Below are 7,928 nucleotides of genomic sequence, written 5' to 3' on the forward strand. Positions count from 1 at the left end.
CATGAGTGTTTCCAATTCTTCTCAATCAGGATGAATATCAAACTAGTTTAGGTCAGTTGGAAGAACATGTAGTGCCTTCAACATGAAATCAAACAAAGCCAAGTGACGTAGTTTGACAGTGACACAGTGTCTGTTGGCACTAAACAGCAATAGATCAAACAAACATGGGAGTTGCAGCCAGGAGACCTTGTTTTGTGTCCCACATGAGACCAAAAGTCAACAATAATTTCCCTTAAGTGACGTAAGTTATATTACACACAACCTGCGTACGTCTGTCTTCATTGATAATGTCCTCAAAGTATCTCATTTGAGTCAGATAAAACTGAGATTTGGGTTCTGTTGTTTACGTCTGGGCCTTGAAACACACTTCTGTCTGTAGTTTGAGATACCCTGTAGAGTTGATCACTTGCATTGTTAAGGTGCATTTCTTGGTTTGTGAGTGTGACCAAATTTTGTGACTTATAAAACAAGACCATGGTCCAACCAAGAAAGGGTAGGAAAAGGCTTAAGTCAGAAGACATGGATTAAAAATAGTGCGTATCTTAGATTCTCCCTTAAAAAAACTCTATTATTGATTAATTTTCAATGTTTGGTTAATTTGAGAATTATTTTGAAGTGCTTCAAAACAGCTCCACAGGGTTCTTTAACATAAAGCCTAGACCCATCTTATCTGTTATTTCATTTTTGTGTTTCATCTATATTTTCAAGCAACATTCAATTGTGTAGATCTAACTTGACATGAAGTGTCTGGTGCACACAAAATATATTATCTCCAGCGGCTCCCGATCTTGCTTCTAATCTTCCCTCTTGTCAACAGAAATCAAACTGATTTCTTCAAAGTAAAGATTCCACATTTAACTGAGAAGACCTTTAAGAGCTGAAATGACAGCTCGGCAAAGAAGTTATATTCAGGCAGAAGAGTAGAAGAGATTAGCTGTAACTTTGCACCAGACAGCACTCTGATTGCTTTATCAGCTGAAAGCAGGAGATCACCCAAACAAACAAGTAGCCAAAGCAGTCGGTGGTGTTAATCTGGAGTGTGTACAGAGATAAGAGGGAGACAACTTTTCAAGTCTTACTGTGTACTGGGTTATTATGACCTCTGTTTTGCAACCTTGTTAATCCGTCAGGCATAATGCGAAGATCCCTGTGAAATTAAGGTTCTGTTTGAAAACAGCTTGTCACTTTATATTTGGAAACAGGATTAATCCTCTGGAATGTTTCCATTTTCATGTTACAAAGCTTGTTCATTTTGATGAGGAAACATTTGCAGTCTCTTCTCTGTAACATCTCAGAGAACTCACCTCAAAATATCAATACAATCAATCTTTCTATAATTCATTGAAAGACAAATGTTATGGCTCTGTAGAGCCTCTCTGAGAAGTTCAATAGTGTTTAAGAGGAGAATGGATGAAAGGTAGTGTTTATAACTTATCATTGTTCATCAGGGGATACATTACTAACAGGGTTTTATGAAAGGCTTGGACCAAGACTCTCACTCTGAGGACCAGGCGGACTTGGTGAATTTAGGCTGGGACAAAAGAGACTTGAAGAGGCTTGTAGTGTCTTGCATCGTGATATCCTATTGTATCAAGTTGAATTTAATTTAATCCTGTCGTGTTGTGTCGTATTGTACCTTGAATTAATGCAGGGACAGAGGATGCCTGAAGAGGCTTGTATCATATTGTATCTTTTCATATTGTATTGTTTAGCATCAAATCGTGTGGTATTGTATCAAATTGTAATGTATTTTATTGTATTGAACTGTATCAGTGAAGGTGCCTGAAGAAGCTTGTATTATATAGTATCTTTTCATACGGTATCATATCGCATCGTGACGCCTCGCATCGTATCGCATTATATTGTATGGTATCGTACCATATTGTATCGTATTGAATTGTATCCTATATTATCGTATCATTTCAAATTGTATAATTCCGTAACATATCGTATCACATTGTATCGCTTCTTATCATTTCGTGTTGTGTCGTTTTGCATCGTATTGTATTGCCTCGTGTTGTGTTGTATCGTTTTGTATCGTGTTGTGTTGTGTCGTATCATGCTATGTTGTGTCGTGAAAATATGTCATTGTCTCAACACTTTCAGTGGAATAAAGTTTCAAAGGTGTGGGGATCAGTGCGGCCTGGCACCCTACCGAAGTATGCTGGCTTTAGCTTTAAGAGATCAACTTTGGGATTGGATCAAACAATTCTGCCACCAGAATTGCAGTTTTGTATAACTTATATATACTCTTGTGATTTGTTGCTGTTTCCACCTGTTATTTATCTTGATTGCTTCTTATGAACTCTGTTTTGGCCATAGACTCCATAAATAATGGACGTAGTATCCGTGACGTCACATATCTGTTTCTGAAGCTCTGTTTTGAGGCCAATTGTCGACAGCAGCCATATTGCTGCTGTTGAGCCAGCGTGACGTAAAGAGGCGGGCTTTGAGCCTCCTAGCCAACAGCTACAGTGTTCCCGCCTGTCAATCAAGTCAGCTGTGCCTCTCATTGGAAGACTCGTAATCTCAATATCTTTGAAATTGCCGCGTTTGAAAAAAATTCACCCCCGTACAATGTGAGCCAATAAAGAAATAAGCTATCCAGACTACACTTGTCTTTTGTACCAGGCTGTAAACATGTTTATTTCTGCTGTAAAGATCGTCTTTTTTGAATTGGTATGTATGTGGTTACCAGTACTTCCGGAGCCAGCCTGAAGCGGATCCTCAATGAACTGCAGTTTTTAACACTTCCGCATTGGACTCATATTTTTAGAACGGAGGTTGCCGCTGGGTTGTATGTCATCATGTCAACGTTTCGTGTTGTATCGCATTGCATCAATGAATTAAAGTGAAGCCCCCAGAGGCTTGTATCACATTGTATGGTATGTAATTGTATGATGTGGTTTGGTTTCATAATGTATCACATTGTATCACGTCAGAGCCTTGATGGGTCAAGATGGCAGATGGCCTCTATTGGCACCACCCTTCAAACGCCTTAGCAGGGTCTAAAATTGTGTCAGCTCAAAAATACACAAATATTATCCTCTGTTGTGGGAAATCTGCCATAACATTTACTAGAACATTTAAGTTGGACTTTCAACTATACCATCTCCCTTCAAGCTAAATCTTACTTGGCTTGAAAAAAGGCTTTGAAGAAGTTCCGACACGGTGTTACATCCCTCTAATCTACAGGCTCAATCTCACTTTTGTAATCTCCTGGCTCTTTAGGAACAGATTTAGGACCCCCTTAGAAAAGCAAACCTGCCTGCTATACCCCCTCTGTTTCCCAGCAGAGGGGTAATCTCTCTGCTAAACTCCCCCCTGGCCACACTGCAACCCACTAAACACACAAATACACACAGGCACAGGCACGGGCACGGGCACGCAAACACACATCCACCCATCCTCTATCTCCTTCTCTGTTGAAATCTGATCACTGCACTCCAAATGTAGGTCCCAGTGCTGTAAATAGATTGATTTTACGACAGCTATTGACACTCTCTAACAAGAGCCCGGGGATTAAAGGATTGTCCCATAACCACAAGTCAATAATTCTCTGTCAATGTGTGTATTTTTCTTGATTCCCGTTTGCATTCGTTTGCTTTATTGATTATTTCTGCATTTCAAGGAGGCCACCAACAAAGAGGACCACTGAGCACGTAGAATATGAGCTGTGGTGTTTCCACTCATGACACAGAGAATATAACTGAGCAGCTGAAATGTTTCTGACTCCAAAATTATAGTTTGTGGAGTTATTTTTAAGGGAGCGATATGCCAGAAGGTTACAGCTCTTCATCAATCATACTGCTTTTCATAGCTGGCTTGTCAGGCTGCTGGTTGTTGTGGTGGCACTGATCATAAACGTTGTGTTGTTGTGTGATATCTTTAGGTTGTATGTTTGAGTTTTGTGGTCTCTGGAATGCTAATCGATTCTTTAGCTTCACACAGAGTCCCTGTCAGGCTCGGGTTACTTTTGTTGCTGCAGCTGTTTAGGGTTGTTGTTCTTTGCTTATGCTCCCGACCTGCAGCTACAACCTCTAAGCCTAAACACACACACACACACACACTCACACTCACACACACACACACACACACACACACACACACACACACACACACACAGAGCTCACCGTGAGAACTGAGGGACTCTGCAAGACGCTGAGAAGGCATTCAAAAAATATATATATTTTTTTTAAATCTACATTTTGTACATTTATTTACATGAAGAATTTAATGGAATTTTCATTTGCCGATATTGACTTAAAAATGTAATATCGGGAATTATCAGTATTGGGTTTGTATAACCGATGTTTGTACGGTAGGCTTTAGTAATTCCGAGCCTGCATGAAGGCAGCATGGGACGTTTACAGGCGCGCACTTGATGACGTATAAAAACAACAACAACACGCTAGACTCGTGGGATGCTAACCATGGCTAACAAGCTAGCTCGCCCGGTGCATGAAATGTCCCTGGTTTGGAACTATTTCCAAGTGTCACCTACGAATCGTAAATTTGCAATTTGCTGTCTCCTGGGTGTTCATGGCGTCTTGGACCTATTCAAACAGCCAACATATCTTAATGTCTCTGTATACTTTGTCAGCTGACTAACTGCTTTGCTCCTATCTAAACAAGTATGACAGTTTCCAAGTATCAGTAATCAGAAATATATAATAGTAATCACAAACAGATGACCTGGGACTTGTTTTCAAGTCAATTCATGGATTGACAACCCGTATTTGTATCCTTGTATCTTTTAATCCCTCACTTCCAAGTAGGATCACTCAGGTACTCTGAGCAGTCTCTCTTCATTCTGTCGTGCTAATGTGAGGTAAAGAGGCGGGCTTTGAGCCTCCTCGCCAACAGCTATAGTGTTCCCACCTGTCTATCAAGTCAGCTGTACCTCTAATTATGGAAAACTTGTAATCTTAATATCTTTGAAACTGACACACTATGGGTGGCAGTAGCTCAGTCCATAGGGACTTGGCTTGGGAACTGAAGGGTCGCCGATTCAAGTCCCAGTATGGACGAAGTTTGGCAAGTGGACTGGTGGCTGGAGAGGTGCTGGTTCACTTGAGCAAGGCACCGAACCCCCAACTGCACGGGGTGCGCTGGTTGATGGTAGTATCCTCACTCTGACATCTCTCCCTAAGCATGTTCACTGCATGTGTGTGCATTGTACGTATATACTGTGTGTGTAGCATATCCAAAAAATAGCACGAGTGAAAAAATTTAATTTGAATTAATAAAGTACTTTAATAATAAAGTACCTTTAAATGAAAAAATTCACCCCCTTAAAGTGTGTGCCTATCAAGATTTTTTTTTAACCAGGCGGTGAACATGTTTATTTCTGCTGTAAAGATTGGCTTTTTTGAATGGGTGTGTATGTGGTTTCTGGTACTTCCACTTTTGTTTTTTGAAGAACCACACACACTTTTTTTCTTTCAGACATGTCCTGACATGTTTTACGACATAGTTAGTTTCAGGTAAATGAACTTCTTGTAATAAAATACCCACCCCCAGTCAAACCATTTAAAGTTCTTCTTCAAGACATGTACAAAAACCAACTCCTCCACCACGGACTGATCATACATCCATGTCCAGTGAATCCCACCTGGAGGAACCAGCCAAGGCGGAAATTGCTCAGATGCACAGCTGGAAACCTCACTGCTCCTGCTCCTTATCATGTATGACCGGCGCAGGTATGGAAACATGCAGGGCTGGAGCGTAACAGAGCTGACATCTATTCACAGCTATACAAGCCCATATGGCTCGTCTTACACCCTCCTCTTCCTCCTCTCCTGCAGAGGCTGTGCATACCGTCGTCCAGTCTGTCATCACCGTGTCATTAAAGCCTCTCCGTCTCTCCTCCGGCTGGTCATTCTTCTGCATCCCCCCTCCCCCCCCCGGACAGAAATTCCTTCGTTCCCTTGCATGCGACTGATCTTAGGAGTCGTTCTGACCACCTCTATTTCTGACATGGGAATCTGTGCTGTCACAGCCTGTCGGACGGTAGAGGTGGATGGATGAAGAGCTGCAGCCGCGGAGACAGTGTCACTCCATGAGGAGTTGATGGAGGCTGTCAGGAGGAAGAGCTATTGTGGGGCATGGCTGTTGTGCACTGTTAGCATTTGTGAGGACCTTTTGAATGGACTCAAAATAACTAGAAGAAAATACTTTATTCCTCACTGTAACATTACGAGGAGGAAAAGCTTCACATACCGCCTTCATAGCTCTTATTCCAAATGGTCAGCGAATGCATCCTCGACACATCTTTCTTGATCAAACAAAACTACCTCAACAAAAATGTGCAGGTGGATGTCCAAAACACACACGCATACAGTGTTTGAGTGTTGAGTGTATGCATGATAAAACAACTGGCCTTCAGGTGTGCACCCCTGGCGGCGCTATGTAAAGGAGAGGGACAGCGGAATCATGGAGTTGCGGTGAAAAAGGGGAAACTGGGGGGGTAGGGAAAGTTTGGTGTGTGTGTGTTTGTATGCGTATGTCGGTATGTCTGTCAGTGTGTCCCTGCGCGCACTGACTGTCACAGTCCATATTAAGGATGTAAAGCAATTCTTACCAGATTACTGATTACTCACTGATGTCCAGTGATCTCCAGTTCATGTGACATCATTTGCACTCTTCAGGAGTTCCACTTTGGTTGCTTTCTCCATTTAAAACAGGTCCTGTATACAATAAACTATTGTTCCCCCCTGGCAATAAGGCGTATGACTGGTGACAACATGCTCGTACAAGTGGCTTCACGTCTTGCATTCGACCACATTACAGCCAGCGTAGTCTGGCAGTATCTGCATATTGTTTCTCCTTTCTCATTCCTTGACGTGGGACCTGAAACACTTCCACACATCAAATGAAAAATCTGTTGGAGCCTCCACAATTTCAAAATCGCCTATCTGTTTCTCGCCTTCCATTTCCACTGGGTGCAAGGCACGATGGGAACATAGGATAATGATCTCTGTAGTTTCCACCCCCTCTGCACTGTTCCACTGTGGCTGAAACAAAACTACCCTATCAATTCATACAGATACTTTTGATCTTGCAATACTAAAATTGATGACCTTTACATCCTATTTACTATTCAAGTATTATTTCAGAGGTGTAAAAAATCGTGTCTGTGGGACTCATCACAGGGCCAGACTTGTGTCTGTGCCTGTTTGTTGTGTCTGTGCACATGAATAAATGTTTTGAAGACTCATCAGGTCTAATCCCGTAATTAAACTCTTCCAGAAACAGGTGTGCTCCTCTATCAGAATGACTAATTGTTCCTTTCAAGCACCTTTACACTTGTGTGAGTGACACACTAAATGGTCAATTAGACACCTGAATCACTCACGTTCCCCCTTGAGGAGTCAACGCTGTCATAGGCCATGACCCACCTCTAATGCTGGGTGTCAGGTACAAGCGACATGTCATGTTTTTAGACAATTCAACTCGGACTCAGCTGTGGCCTTCAATCAGTGTGTTGTTTGAAGATGTTGGAGAGCGGCATGTATCGTTGCTCTCTGCCTGAAGGGTTTACCTACAGATCTCTCCACTGTTTCCCTGTTACTTATATTTGTCTTTATTGTAACGATAAGATAACCTCATTGTCACTTTAGTTTGCTTCAGGACAAAGGTAATGCTCTTGCATCTCAGTTTATCCTCAACACATCAACTATATATGGCTACAGGTTTGCCATTACCCCACCCCCCCTGAGCTTTCTGCATCTAAACTGAATAATACATCACAAAAAATAGAAACTGCTGTTACATAACTCAAATGGTCTGCAGTCCGTACGTCATATAGAGCTGCATTCCTCTCTGGACTGTGCACAGTAATTCAGGCTCTTGGCAATAAGTCATGAGAGCTCACGCTGATGGACTGAAGGATGTAATTAGAGGAAACAGACTGTATTAGATCCCAT

At 41.9% G+C, this 7,928-nt stretch overlaps 1 long non-coding RNA gene across 1 annotated transcript; it reads left to right on the forward strand.

Moving 5' to 3' along the window:
* Nucleotides 1-5,466: 5,466 nt before the first annotated feature.
* LOC117823156 lies at nucleotides 5,467-7,219 on the forward strand. The gene is made up of 2 exons (XR_004633326.1): nucleotides 5,467-5,702; nucleotides 5,808-7,219. It is a non-coding gene; the product is annotated as an uncharacterized LOC117823156 (long non-coding RNA).
* The last annotated feature ends 709 nt before the right edge of the window (nucleotides 7,220-7,928 follow it).

This window comes from Notolabrus celidotus, chromosome 12 (genome assembly GCF_009762535.1).
Source record: "Notolabrus celidotus isolate fNotCel1 chromosome 12, fNotCel1.pri, whole genome shotgun sequence".
NCBI lineage: Eukaryota > Metazoa > Chordata > Actinopteri > Labriformes > Labridae > Notolabrus > Notolabrus celidotus.